General features: G+C 42.5%; 1 protein-coding gene across 2 annotated transcripts in view; it reads right to left on the bottom strand.

The window, feature by feature from the left end:
• TNKS (tankyrase) overlaps nt 1-13,525 on the bottom strand; it is a 150,075-nt gene that overhangs the window by 75,418 nt on the left and 61,132 nt on the right. The gene's annotated exons all lie outside the window — the stretch shown is intronic.

The raw sequence follows: 13,525 nt of genomic DNA, 5'->3' as shown, positions 1-13,525 counted from the left end.
AAGTTCAACTACAGAAGAACAGTTGCTTCTAGATCAGACATAAAAAGTTGCAACATCTGAAGGTTTGGTGGTCAGAGTCATAGGCATATTAAGCCCAGAAGCCTGGGCCAAGCCTTGGTCATGCCTGAGGCAGTAAGCCCGGGTGGTGCCTCCCTGCCACTTAGCGCACAGAACACACCACATTCCTCCCCTCTGCCAGTGGGAGGGCTCAGCCACAGAACCTCAGCCAGAATCTGACTTGGCCACCCTTACTGAATAGGAAATGAGAAAAATCAGGACTGGGTTTTTGGGAGAGGAAGTTGTACTCTCTAGTTTACAGGGTATATTTGCTAGGAAGGTACAGGGAGCAGGGACACCGGTTTGTGGGTAAGCAATGCCATTTATCCCATGAAATCCTTTCCCTTAATTCTGTGAGATGGACAGGATGCACATGGAAGGAAAAGGCATGGTGTATATGCTCAGATGCACTTTTATATCCTCCTTTGGCTAGCAGAAATAATCATCTGTTACCGAGACTGGACATATGTTGTAGAATCCTGTCTGGAGCCTCTAAATGGGGCAGTAGACAATCAACATACATGTTTTTTTTCTAACACACATTTCAGAGACCTTCACAAAATGTATCCAAGTTTTATCAAGCAAAATCGTTGTTGAAAAGGCTAAAGGTTCACATTTACAGCTACTTGAAGAGACACCAACATGATCCATTCTCCAAATTGTCACTAAATCTTCCCCACTATAGACATTTATATAGAACTAGAGTTAGCAGGCTTTTGCATCTATGTCATGCTTTGCTACAACAGAGCAAAAGTATAAGTGTGACTATTGTCAAAGGCACTGGTTGGCACACAGCAAATGGCGGTGTTCATTAGCTAAATAATGCCCAGATTTGACGACATCATCATAAAATGTACGGAGTAATATAAGGCAAAAAAATGAGAAGTGGATTTGTTGGCCAGAAGATCTTACAATCTAAATACAGAATGGTGGGGAGTAGAGAGGCAAGAGCAAAATAAAATGACTATGAGCAAAGACTGTAACACATTTTGGCTTCATTTCAGTTGGAGACAATGACTGTGGAATTACATGACAAGCACTCAAGCTACTGATTCTGTCTAGAAACGCTAATTTCTACAGAATTTTTAGTAATGCAGGGAGTCCTCACATTCCTCCTCTTATAAATGATATTCATTAAAGCCTCGTACAGCCCTGGACTGCACAATACACATAATTAGTTCATATTGTTTTGAAATTTAGAAGGATTCCCAGTGAAGCTATTGGTCAGATCAAATTACAGCCATGTTTTTTAAGAATAGTAGAAACAAATTTCTGATTAGTGAACACTTCCAGAAGAATGGAATTTAGTGTCCATTTAGTCCCTTGATACAGAAGAGTGCTACAAGGAGGATGCTACCAAATAAAGAAAAATGCTGTTTACCCATTATGGCAGATGTCTAAAAGGCTGTGGCCTACAAGATACTTTCCCCTGGCTGAAGAGCCCTTCATAAAACTTTATTTTAAGTTTCAGGTTTAAGCTGCAGAGAAGATACAAGATGTGCAAACTGCAAAGGAGCTAAATTTAACACTTATGGATTCAGGAACAAATGCCCAGACTCCAACCAACTGTCAAACTACTTCCAGAAGCACTAAAGGGGCTTTAGATTTGATTTTTCTCAAATAGTCCTCACCCCTGTAGTATGGCAAATGGCTTTTGAAACTGAGGGGAGTTTCAAAAGCAGCTTGCAATTATAGGGCAATCAAAAGCATAGGCTCATATACTTGGTTTATGATACCTGTGTCTGATAAAACCTTCTGTGAAATTCGAGACATGTACCTTCTTCCTTAGCCAATCTTTGTCTAGTTGGCAGTTATTGTGCACCTGACAATTGAAACTAAACTAACTCAGTACTGCTTGCCCGTTGAAGTAAAGGCAGCAAACACACTAATAACGTTGGACCCTTCGCAGAAAAGACAGGGTGTGAGAGTGAGTACTAGAGTGTTTACAAATTATTACATTGCTGGCGTGACAAGCAATGTCACAGATATCTGACTTGAAGCCTCCTTTAAATCAAAAGGGCTAAAACCCAAGATTTTTTAGTTTATTCCCTTTCTTAATGCTCTTGCAAATATTTTTGCAGGACTCTAACCTTTTAGAGGCTTGCCTCTGGGAAGTCCTGTGGCATGCAAACAATACTAAATGTGTTCTCCGTGTATCTGTGTAATGATACACTGAAACCCCCAGAACCAACAGAATCCCCAACATAGCACTCAATGTGATAGTGCCTAGTTTCAGAGTCCAGTTCCTACTTAAGCTTTCATCAAAATCAAATCCCTTAAAGCTGTAAGGACTGGAATATTTGTGCTTCCTCTCAAACTTTTAGGAATATTTGTGCTTCCTCTCAAACTTTTAGGAATATTTGTGCTTCCTCTCAAACTTTTAGGAATTAAATTGTAGAAATAATTAATTCAAAGCCATTTCAAAAACCTGTTCTATATCACAGGGTCAAGAAACTCCTGCATTCAAATAAACAGGGATCTTCCTGTTGGAGCATCTTCTATGAATGGGAGTGGGGCAGGAAGTATGCAAGCCTGCAACTCACTTCTCAATCTCACCCTGCACTGAGGAAAGAGGATTAAATCTCAAAAAGTCCCACTGAATAAGGCTGCAGAAATTTATATTACAATGTCCCCAGTCAGAGCTGAATCTCTGCCACCTCGTGTGCTGCAGACCTCCAAGGACTAGATTTTAGAAACACAGCTCAAAGCTCTCTACTAAATACTACAGAATTACCAGCAGACCTAATGCACTATCAGTTCAATTAGCATTGGACAAACATTACTAATCCAAGCCAGAATTCGTCAGAGAAAAGCTACACAAACATTTCTGGAAAAGTAGAGAGCAGTTGCCAGTGTACCTGCCTTTCTAATCTTTGGCTACCATGTTGCCTACCATGACCAACTTCTGGGAACTGCACTTCTCCCTCTGGCCACTGCATCTTATTATCCTGGTCATGGCAACATTCTCATTCAGGTTTCTGCTTGGCCTGGTTGATATTCTGTTGCCAGTAGCCAGCTTGCAAAAGAACTGCTCAGACACATGGAAGAAACATTCCATCACCCTTGGATGCTGCGTGCTGGCAACTGAGTCCTGAGGACATAAACCCCAGGGCTAGCCTTTTCTCAAGGATGGCTCAATACACAGCGGAGACAGAAGATAATGAGGTTTTATTAATTTATACTCATGTCATAAAGAGAAAAGGTTGCACATTTCCAACATACTGTGCAAATTGTTCCCTAACGTTTGCAAAATTAAGCACAGTATCTTTATCTAAATGCAGAATTTGCTGAAGATATTCCAATGCATAACACTCAAATAATCCTCTTGCTACTCATCAATTTCAGAGCAGCCATTCAACTAACTACATAGGGGCATCAAATTTAACTCTGAACCCTGAAGATCTTGACCTGTATAGCAAAGAAAGGGTGGGGAGGGGGGGAAGCGAAGTTTTGAAGATACTGTATGTCTGAAAAATGAAAGCAAGGCCTGCAAAGGGCTTCCATATTCAAAGGATGAAGCTTCTGGGCCCTCTATGATGTTGTTCTCCCTTACTGAGGTCATTCTTTCTGCTACCAAACCACTGTTTAGTTTTCAATGTCAAATTCAGATTAAAGATGCAAACTGAGCAACTTAATGCATCTAATTTGTTAGTTTGCATAACAACTCCTGAATGCAGAAATCTAAGTATGTCTGGTGCATGGGCTGGGTGTCCTTGACTTTTTTTTTGCTATTGCTAAGAATACAGCCACCTCTGCAGCAGAGTCTGCAGGAAGCGTAGTCCTAAAGGAAAATGCTAGAGCAATAAAACATCCAGACATGAGTGACAAAAGAAAAGCAACTATATATGTGTATATATTACATATAAAAATGTGCATTGCTGAACCTCAGGACATATGAATCAGAGGCTTGGAGATCACACATTTAAGTTTTGCTTTTTTACAGGAACTTTGAACTGCTATCAGCAGTTTCAGACACCACATACACTCCTTGAAACCGACTTGCTGCATGCTTCTCCATCAGCGATCATCTTCTTAATCCTCTTAACTAAGTTTTGGGACTGTGCCCTTCTCTGCCTTGCTCAGCAGACATTTGCCTCAAGTAGCTTTGGTTTGGACATGTTGTGGGAAATCTTTTCAAGAACGGCAAGGGGTGTTAGAAATCCATTCTTTTACTCGTATGCTACAAGTCCCATAAGCCAGTCCCACAATTTAAGGGATGCCTTCAAATACTTCTCGCAATTCTTCAAGCAAGTTATAAGAAAGAATGTCTTGTTTTTAACCTGGAGTATGGAGGAATAAAATAAGGGATTAAAGCCAGGTAGCAAGAATGCAGTAACACTGCTGAGAGAAAGGCCCAGAGTAACTGGTCCAAAGAGGTGACTTCCAATATGCTGCTGTTAAACATGTGTCAAATTAAGGTCACTTGGTGCACCATTAGCAAAGCTAGGCAAAAACCAAGACAATTTCTGCAGCAGAGAGGCAAGGACAAGATGGGGTTTAGCTTGATAATTTAGGAAGGCCTATCTTCAATGAAACAAGATGCCCACCCTTGCTGTTTAAAACAAAAACAAAAACACCTAAACACTTCTCTATTTCACTCCCTTTAAGTTATCCTGAAATATAATTACAGGTTTTGCTGCTGGTTTGCAATGTTACTATTTGTCGTGTTTTATTTGTAAATACTTAATAAAAGAGTTTCAACTCCAGTCTCCTAAAATGCAGAAGCTCCACACACAGGAACTGCTTGTGCATATCAGAGGTTAAGGAGACACTGAAATTATTTAAAATATGAGAAAGCACACGCATACCAGAAAGACGAGACAGTGAAAGTAGTGTCCAACCCCCATTAACTATAGATGTGCTTGGTTTAGTTTTTCAAGCTTGTATAGAAGACTGTTAGAGTTTAGATAAATCATATATCCCCATATCTTACTGTAACTAAGTTCATATATTCAATATGTGCAACTGAAATAATCCCATATCCATCCTACCCTTCCATTTCGCTCCCCTTCCTGTTGTCTCATGTCAATTTCTAGATTGTAAACCTCTCTGAGAAATGACCTCTCTTCTTCGTTCTTACACAGTGTCATGTGGCTAGTGCAATATGAATAAGTATTTTACAACACTGGGAAGGGAAAGGAAACTGTTGTTCCTATTCATTTTACTCCATCCTCATATGCAAAACTGCAAAGGTTTTTAAGACTTCCTATGCGAGTAAAAATTCCTCACTGCAGCAGTTTATACAAGGCAATGGGAGGAAGATGAAATGGCTCTATCTCCCCACCACCATCCATAGGCTATACTGTACTTAAAAGTAAGATAAAGTGTGCCATCAAGTCGGTGTCCTGGTGCCCACAGAGTCCTGTGGTTTTCCTTGGTATAATACAGGAGGAGTTTACCATTGCCTCTTCCAGTGCAGTATCAGATGATGCCTTTCAGCATCTTCCTATATCGCTGCTGCCCGATGCACTACCAGCAGCAACCTTCTGCTTGTTAGTCAAGCATTTCCCCGCTGCACCACTTAAGGTGACTTACTTAAAAGTAGGGAAGTACTATATGAAGGCTCTGCCTTGGCTCATTCACATCTGCAGAAAGCATAAGGTGGTATTTCCTCTCCCCGCCCCCACTATGAATTGATGCAGCACCTCCCTGTGGGCTTCCATTTATGTTGAGGGGCTTTGTTACAGTATGCACAGCATGAAAAGGAAGTTAATTTGTATTTCAAGCTGCTTTTATTCTCCACTTTACGGCACTGTTTAAATGCTGTACAACATGGTAGAGAGTGCCAGAGACACACTTTATATTACTTAAAGCAAGTAGTTAATAAGCCCTGAGATCTTATGATAGTCCTCTGTAGGATCCCATCTCACACAATAAGGATGTAAGTGAATGGGGGAAGGATGCACATCTTGCAAACAGTCATACCATTTCTTCTTTGCAGGCAAGAGATTTGCAACTCAGTCAGGTCCAATAGACACAAACAGCCCATCATACCATAAATTGTTAGTTAATTGTACTCACTGTATTGCTTATCGTGCAACAGGGAACTACAGTCTTAAGATCCAGTCTAGACAAACAGCACATCACATGGCAAAGTTGTACTGCAAGCTATATACAGTGAGGGAAATAAGTATTTGATCCCCTGCTGATTTTGTCCGTTTACCCTCTGACACAGAAATGACCAGGCTATAATTGGAATGGTAGGTTTATTGTAGCTGTGAGAGACAGAATAACAACAAACAAACCCTCAAAAGCCCAGTGCCCAAAAGTCAGCGATGGATTTGCATTGTAGTGAGGGAAATAAGTATTTGATCCCTTCACAAAAGATGTCTTAGTACTTGGTGGCAAAACCCTTGTTGGCAATCACAGAAGTCAGACGTTTCTTGTAGTTGGCCACCAGGTTTGCACACAACCCAGGAGGGATGTTGTCCCACTTCTCTTTGCAGATCCTCTCCAAGTCAGAAAGGTTTCGAGGCTGATGTTTGGCAACCCAAACCTTCAGCTCCCTCCACAGATTTTCTATGGGATTAAGGTCTGGAGACTGGCTGGGCCACTCCAGGACCTTCATGTGCTTCTTCTTGAGCCACTCCTTTGTTGCCTTGGCTGTGTGTTTTGGGTCACTGTCATGCTGGAATACCCATCCAGGACCCATTCTCAATGCCCTGGCTGAGGGAAGGAGGTGCTCACCCAAGATCTGACGGTACATGGTCCCGTCCATTGTCCCTTCGTTGCGGTGAAGGTGTCCTGTCCCCTTAGCAGAAAAACACCCCCAAAGCATAATGTGTCCACCTCCATGTTTGACGGTGGGGATGGTGTTCTTGGGCTCATAGGCAGCATTCCTCCTCCTCCACACAAGGCGAGTTGAGTTGATGCCAAAGAGCTCGATTTTGGTCTCATCTGACCACAACACTTTCGCCCAGTTCTCCTCTGGATCATTCAGATGTGCATTGGCAAACTGCAGACGGGCCTGTACATGTGCTGCCTTGAGCAGGGGGACCTTGCGGGCACTGCAAGATTTCAGTCCTTCACGGCGTAGTGTGTTAACAATTGTTTTCTTGGTGACTATGGTTCCAGCTGCCCTGAGATCATTGACAAGTTCCCCCCGTGTAGTTCTGGGCTGCTTTGTCACCGTTCTCATGATCATTGCAACTCCACGAGGTGAGATCTTGCATGGAGCCCCAGACCGAGGGAGATTGACAGTTATTTTGTGTTTCTTTCATTTGCAAGTTATCGTGCCAACTGTAGTCACCTTCTCACCAAGCTGCTTGGCGACAGTCTTGTAGCCCAGTCCAGCCTTGTGCAGGTCTACAACCTTGTCCCTGACATCCTTCGACAGCTCTTTGGTCTTGGGCATGGTGGTGAGTTTGGAAGCTGAGTGATTGCTTGCTTCTATGGACAGGTGTCTTTTATACAGGTACTGTAACAAGCTGGGATTAGGAGCACTCCCTTACAGAGGGTGTTCCTCATCTCAGCTCGTTACCTGCATATAGTGAAAAGACACCTGGGAGCCTGAAATCTTGCTGGTTGATAGGGGATCGAATACTACAATGCAAATCCATCGCTGACTTTTGGGCACTGGGCTTTTGAGGGTTGGTTTGTTGTTATTCTGTCTCTCACAGCTACAATAAACCTACCATTCCAATTATAGCCTGGTCATTTCTGTGTCAGAGGGCAAACGGATAAAATCAGCAGGGGATCAAATACTTATTTCCCTCACTGTATGAGAGACTGCATGACTAGATGTACAGGCATGAATGCAACAATCCCTGTTTATGAAAAATGAGGTCTCGGAGAGAAAGGTTCTAGACTTTCCTTCTGCCTGATATGCCAGTTTATTATGTGTAGAGATATTTGTGTTTGTGAGAAGTCTTGCAGTTCTCCACAAGCACTTGAAGTGGTACTTTCTAGGTGATGAGCTGTTTCTATAGACCAGGTCATAAGTTTAGCAGAAATCTGTCATCCAGCATAAGAAAAGCTGATGACTAGCCTCAGAAACCCCACTGCTTTGAAGTAAATAAAAGAAATCAGCAGATAGTAACAGCTCTTGAATTATAATGTGTTTTATTATGGGTTTTAAGAATAGCACTAAAGGAGAACTAGCTAGCTACAATTATAATTTGGTTTATCGAAGACGCCTGGGGCTGCTAGGGTCATTTGGAACTTACCAAATGACTCCCAGGGTATCACAGTAATACACTGCATGATTGTTTCTCAGGGGCCAGCTGTGGTCCCATCCTTGCCCACTAAGTCAACTGCTTTTCACAGAGAAGTGGTTTTGGTGGTGGCAGCTAAGCCTGGCAAGGACTTTTTGGAAAGCAATGCAATACACTATGGACGCAATTTATTTTATTGAAATGCTGTAAAAGTTACTTGATAATGTAAAATTTTACTGTGGATTTTTATAATATTCTTCTGTACTGATGCCACATGGTTAACACAATACACTTTTATAAGAAAAAATACATCATTTATCTAACTGAATTTATTATTTCTCATATTGTGGCATTAATGCCCAGTATTTTTATCTTGGATCTGCGTATTTACCACTAATTTATTGTCAATGGATTTCATCACTTGGCATTTTGAACTCGACATGGATACTAGCCAACTCCTCATTTATAATTACATTCACTGCCAGATATTGAGGCCATAGGTGCATTAGTAATGCTTACACAAGCAGCTACACAAATGTATTTCTAAAAATATAAAAGGAAGCATATATATATATATATTTGGTAGGAACTCTGGGTTATTTTTCTCCCTACAAGACATACACCACAGAGCTTTAGCTGTCATTAATCAGCACAAGCCATTAGACATCTTCAGAAGGAAGATGGTTGAACTATCAAGGCCATGAAAGACCACTGTGTCTTTCAAAACCCTAGACAACTAAGTCTTGAAGTGTTACAGCTTCCTGCACCTATAAGCCAAAAGCCGCCTTTTAGCTGAGCAACATATTACAAACAAGGGTGAAAATAATATATCTTAAGGGTTGAGGCACTGATGGGTAGTTTGACTCCATTGCATGCTACATCCAACTCTGGGACACCCTTGCGTGCAGTATTATTCACTGTTCACAAAATTGGAGGGTTCTGGATATGAGCATCACTTAATCTTAATTTGCAAGTTATCAACATGTGAAGATATAGGTGGACCTCCCTATGGGCAGACCGTGGATCCGGCCATCATTTTGAGCGCAGGAACCATTTTATGGCTCATTTGTTAAAACAGAGAATACCCCACAATTTCTTGTGGAATTCCTGGGACTTAAGAGACTTGAGGGGCATCCTTGGACTCCCAAAGGCCCATGAAGAACAGCAGGGCACTTTATTTGGCCCGTTTGCATGCTTTGGGGATGATGTGGGTTGTGGTTGTTTTTGAGTCTGGAAACTTAAGCCCCCCGCCCCCATAGACTCAATTACTCATATTACCCGCCGTAATATACAGGAACGAAACCCCCGCGGATGAGATACTCCTGTATATTAAAACCAGACCTATTTACTAATTCCAGTTAAAACACAGCATTTTAACAGTAATAAATCCTTCCTGTAATTATTGAGAACTTCTTTCTTTGGGGATTCCTTCATATATTTGGGGGTTCCAGCAGCAACAGAGAGCTCCTATTAACCAGGTTTTTGAAGACTATCACCTGCTTTCAAATCCTAGTTAGTGTTTGTCATGCAGAGTCAGGAATATGATGTGTTAAATTATAGGAGTTATAGCTTAATAAAAGATTACATGTATCTGAACAGGCCAGCCTACCGACCTTTCTAGAGAATAAGGCATTTGTTGATTTGTGTTTCACTACAGAAACAGTAATTACCCCTTAGGGATTGCCAGTCTCTGCTATCCTGCTGCTCTGTCTTGGTCTGTCTGTCTTTCTTTTTTATGACTGCTCCTTTTTGGAGTTAGAAGCTACTCTGGAAAGAGCAGGAGCAGCTTCAGGAGGTGAGCAAGCTTTTCTAATCAACATCTAGCCTTTCCCTGCTTTAAACTAACTAACAGGAGGGAGGGGAGATTTTGAGTGGCTGGTTTCTCTTTAGGGGTTAAGTCCTAGTCTACATAAGAGGTGCAGGCCTGAGAGCATAACGAATAGGGATAGGAAACAGGATGTAGGAGTTTTGCAGGAGTTTGGTGGGAAGAGTGTGGGGGAGCCTGGAACAAGCCCCTGTGACCACAAGGAGCCCAGTGGAGAAGAGAAGGTAAGTACAAATCCCTCCCTCATATTCCTGAGAAAGGCTGTTTTGACAGTTAAATAGCTGACCATTACAGCTGAGACCTATCCTTCTAATAAACTATCTCTAAATACTGTAAACAGCCAACAAAACCAGTATGAAGATAGAAAGCCAGCAGAAGAGGGGACACTTCCCATTGTATTGCACAGAGTGTCACATGTATGACTATTTGTTCCATGGGCAGAAGTCATGGGTGTGTGCTCCGTGCAAGGAGCTCCTGGCTCTCAGGGAACAAGTTCGTTCCCTCGAGACCAAGGTGGCCGATCTAGAGAAGCTCAGAGAGACAGAGGCCTGCAGACAGGACCTTCAGGGATGTGGTAGAGGCATCCCACTCCAGGGCTGATAGCTCCGCTGCTCTCAGGCAGAATGAAGGTCTCGGGAGACATCGGTCTGAGGAAGAGGGAAACGCTCCTTTAGAAGGGACCCCTTCCGTGGATGATGAGCCCATATCCTCTCACACAAGGGATACTCCTCTGGGGGGGGGCTCCTTGTAGTGGGCAATTTGATCATTAGAGGTATAGAGAGATGGGTTTGTGATCGTGTGTTGACCACATGGTGGCTTACCTGCCTGGTGTGAAAGTTGCAGACATCACGCAGCATCTAGATAGGCTCTTAGGCAGTGCTGGGGAGGAGACAGCTGTCATGGTGCACGTTGGCACCAACAATGTGGGGAAATGAAGTCAGGAGGTCCTGGGAGCCAAATTTAGGCTGACAGGTAGCATTCTGAAGTCCAGGAACCTCAAGGTAGCATTCTCAGAAATGCTACCTGTTCCACACGCAGATATGGTGAGACAGGTGGAGTTGAGGGATTTCAATGTGTGGATGAGACGTTGGTGCGGGGAGGAGGGGTTTAGATTTGCTAGGCACTGGGACATATTTTGGGTCAAGAAAGGCGTGTACAAAATAAACAGGCTGCACTTGAACCAAGATGGAACCAGACTACTGGCGCTTATAATCAAGAAGGTTGCAGATGCAGAGCAGCTTTTAAAATGACGCCTGGGGAATATCCGACAGGAGCTGGACAGTATCCAGTTCAGCAAATGCCATCCCTTAAAGTGCAAGGGTGCCGAGGATTCAGATAAAACAGAAGGGGACAGAGCAGAACCACATAAAGAGCAGACAGAAAGCTGTGCTAGCTGGTCAAAGAGTTAAAAAAAAAAAGATAGACACCAGGGAAGAGATTCAGTGTATAGGTGCTTATATGCAATACCAGAAGCCTCCGAACCAAGATGGGTGAGCTGGAGTGCTTGGTTGCTAACACAGAAATAGACATAGTGGACATAACAGAAACATGGTGGAACAGTGAGAACCAGTGGGACACTGTTATCCTTGGATATAAACTCTATAGAAAGGACAGGGAGGGGCGTCTTGGAGGTGGAGTAGCACAGTATGTTGAAGAAGGGATAGAATTTAACAAGGTAGAAAACCTAGGTGGACCGGAGTCCTCTTCAGAAACCCTGTGGGTGACAATACAAGCCCTGAAAGGAAATGTGCTACTGGGGACGTGCTATTGCCCTCCGGATCAAAACACTGACAGTGACTGGGAGTTGGGGGAGGAAATCAGGGAGGCGTCAAGGAGAGGCAGGGCTGTAATAATGGGTGACTTCAATTACCCACACATAGACTGAGTAAATTCACAGTCAGGTAATGACAGAGAGGTCAAATTTCTAGATATGCTGAATGACTGTGCCTTAGAATAGTTGATCTTGGAACCAACCAGAGAGAAAGCGACCTTGGACTTAATCCTGAGTAGCACTCAGGACCTGGTGCATGATGTCAGTGTCATCGACCCTTTAGGGAACAGTGACCATAGTGCGATGAAATTCAGCATACAAGTGGGAACAGAATCACCAAAAAGGTCTAACACAGACACTTTGAAGAGGAAACTTCTCCAAAAATGAGGAGTATGGTGAAAAGAAAGCTGAAAGGGAAAATAAGGAGAGTCACTTCGCGCCAGAATGCATGGAGTTTACTCAAAACCACAATACTAGAAGCCCAGTTAGATTGTATACCCAAAGGAGGAAAGGTACCACTAAGTCCAGGAGGATGCCAGTATGGATAATAGGTAATGTCAAGGAAGCCATAAAAGGGAAGAAGACTTCCTTCTGAAACTGGAAGGCCTGCCCAAATGAGAACAGAAAGGAACACAAACTCTGGCAAAAGAAATGCAAGGTGACAATAAGGCAGGCAAAAAGAGAGTTTGAGGAACACTTAGCTAGAAGCATCAAGGGGAATAACAAAAACTTATTTAAGTTTAAGGAATGGAAAAAGTGGATAGAGAGAAATTCTTCTCCCTCTCACATAACACTAGAACCAGGGGTCATCCCATGAATTAATAGATAGATAGATAGATAGATAGATAGATAGATAGATAGATAGATAGATAGATAGATAGATAAATTTAGGACCAGCAAACAGAAGTATTTTTTCACACAATGCATAATCAACTAGTGGAATACGCTGCCACAAGATGTGGTGACAGCCAACAACCTGGATGGCTTTAAGAGGGGTTTAGATAACTTCATGGAGGAGAGGTCTATCAACAGCTACTAGTCAGAGGGCTACAGGCCACCTCCAGCCTCAAAGGCAAGATGCCTCTGAGTACCAGTTGCAGGGGAGTAACAGCAGGAGGAAGGGCATGCCTTCAACTCCTGCTGTAGGTTTCCAGTGGCATCTGGTGGGCCACTGTGTGAAACAAGATGGTGGACTAGATGGGGCTTGGGCCCGATCCAAAAGGGCTGTTCTTGTGTTCTTATGGTGTGTTTCATTCTGCCTTAGAATGGGTTTTATGAAAGGTGATATAGAAATTGAACCAGACAGACAGGAAATGCCATGGATAGGATGATTTGCCCTACATTTCTAAACTAGGAAACAATTTCGGATGCAAAGTCAATGGTTTTAGTTGTGCAGCAAGATTGCCTATCAATGTATAGGCCAAAATCTTGCATTTGGAATTTCAAGTCTTAAATTAGCAAAAGCTATACTCCCTTGATTCTATGCTGAATCTTTTGGCCGGGGTCGGCAGAAAGGGACTTTGGTTTCTGACTCAAAACTACTGCCTTTTTGCTATGAATCTTCTGTAGCCACTTATAAGCTATCTGTTATTTATTTTTTATTTATTTATTAGAAACACTTAATATACCGCCCACTCTGAAGACTCTGGGCCGTGTACAAAAACATGCAAAGCAAGACAGCATTAAAATTACATTCTAAATTAAAAACTAAAGTAACTA

The sequence above is a fragment of the Hemicordylus capensis genome, chromosome 2, assembly GCF_027244095.1.
Source record: "Hemicordylus capensis ecotype Gifberg chromosome 2, rHemCap1.1.pri, whole genome shotgun sequence".
Taxonomy (NCBI): domain Eukaryota; kingdom Metazoa; phylum Chordata; class Lepidosauria; order Squamata; family Cordylidae; genus Hemicordylus; species Hemicordylus capensis.
This window is presented reverse-complemented; position numbering and strand designations above follow the sequence as displayed.